Source organism: Tupaia chinensis, unplaced genomic scaffold (genome assembly GCF_000334495.1).
Source record: "Tupaia chinensis unplaced genomic scaffold, TupChi_1.0 Scaffold000211_1, whole genome shotgun sequence".
NCBI lineage: Eukaryota > Metazoa > Chordata > Mammalia > Scandentia > Tupaiidae > Tupaia > Tupaia belangeri.
This window is the reverse complement of record NW_006159686.1, coordinates 1,341,897-1,343,862: the sequence shown is the minus strand read 5'-3', so window position 1 is coordinate 1,343,862 and position 1,966 is coordinate 1,341,897.

Sequence of the window (1,966 nt, the reverse complement as noted above, 5' to 3'; positions counted from 1 at the left end):
AGTCAGCCAAGCGGGACCTCCGCCACAGCCCGACTGGGGAGCGCAGGGGCTGTGCTGCTGGGGTCACACGGTGCTGGGCGCGAGGGCAGGGGCCCCGAGGAGGCCGGCCTGACACCGCGGCCCGGGAGTTGCCACAGAGATGCACTGTGTCCCAGACGGTGGAGGTGGGTGGAGGGTGTTGGGCTGCAGGAGGGAAGCCAGAGAGGGAAGCGTCCTGAAAGCCCACAAGGGCCCGAGACCGACCATCTCAAACTGGGCTTCCAGGTCTGACGCTCTCGTGCTGAGTGTCCGCGTGCCACCCGCCCAGGCTGCTGCCTCTGTCCGGCTACACTGCCTCCTATGGCGTCCTGCGGCCAGGCTGACCCAGCGTCCCGCACACCACACTCTGTGAGGGCAGCCCCTCCCTCATCCTGTCTGTCCCCGCTCCCAAGAACATTGGCTGTGTGGCCGACGGGGGAGGCGACAGAGGACGTTCGCTGCACGGGCAGGTGGCACAGGGGTGCGCGTGGCAAGCATGGCACGACAGCCGTCCTCGGTGGGGCCAGGTGGACACGCAGACGCCCAAGCCAGTCACCAGCCCGCCCGTCCCAAACTCCCTTCCCGGCATGTCTGAGGGACGAGGACGCTCGGAGGTGCCTGCCCAGCCCTCCTCCTTTGTGCCCGAGTGACGAGGCAGGACGTGGTTGAAGCCAGGACCCTGTGGAAGGGGTGTAGGAGGCGGACGCAGCCAGGGCCGTGGGCTCCCGGGGAAGGCAGAGGGGGAGCTGCCCTTCAGTATTCGCGTCCTGCAGACTCTGTCTTGGCCCAGACGCGGCCTCCGAGGGGCGACGAGTGGGCGCGGGTGCCGCCAGGCATCTCCGGTGCAGGAAAAGCCCTCCAGGCCGCAGGAGATGCGACGGAACCCTCCTGCCTGGCTATCTCCAGGCAAGGCCCTCGGCGGGCTGGCCGGCTGATGTCATGACAGCCCAGCACAGCCTCCAGGGACGGCGAGCACAGCTCCACGCACTGGCGCTCAGACCTGCTCCTCACCTCAGGGCGCGGAGGCATGCAGGGGGCTCCGCTCAGCAGCCAGGCCAGAGGCTGTGTGCTCCATCCAGGCTCCCGAGGGTGCGGGGCCTGCACAGCCACAGGGGAGGACCGCTGAGCCCGGGCCAGCCACGACAGCCACCCACGGAGTGTCAGGTGTCGGGCCTCAGGCCAGGTGGCCTCTGCTCCCACCTGCCCCACTGTCGTGCTGGCCGCAAGGGCAGCTGTGAAGGGAGGGCACTGGACAGGCACGAGGTGAGGCAGGCTGCAGGAGGGAAGTGGTGACAGCCATTTCTGACTCCCCACAGGGCGCCCCTATGCCTCTCAGCTCTGTGACGGGGTCTTCCTGCCCACGGAGGGACAGGCAGGGTCCTGGCTGACAACGAGGTCCACGACCCAGGTCCTCCTTCCCTGATGTCCCTCCTTGCCGCCCTGCTCCCTGCCTTCTCCCCTCCCTCCTCGCTCCCTCCAGCCGGGCTCTTTCAGGAGCACGCGGAAACTACCGCTCTGCCCTAGGAATGATGGGGAACACGTCATGCAGACAGCCCACGGTCGCAGACAGAGCCCGGGACGGCTCCCACTCATGACACCCCGCCAGCCTTGGCTGGGTGCACGCCCTTGGCTCCACCCCTCCCCACGCCCACGAGCAGTACAGAGAGGAAAGGAGCCCCTCGGAGCCAGGCCCTGCACCTCCTGCAGGCCGAGTCCCCAGGAAGGTTCCCCAGGCCAGTGCAGGCCTGCCTTTCGGGAAAAACAGTGCTGACGCTGCTCTCGTGAGAGCGGAAGCCAGCCTCACCCCACCATGTCTGCGTGTCCTCCCTACACTGTCACCAGCCCCAGGTGTGAGACAACAGACTGCCAGCGTCCAGGAAACTAGGATTCAGGAATCGCGACGGCCACCCTGTCCCGTGCAGCCTCTGGACCAGGCCGGGGCAAGCAG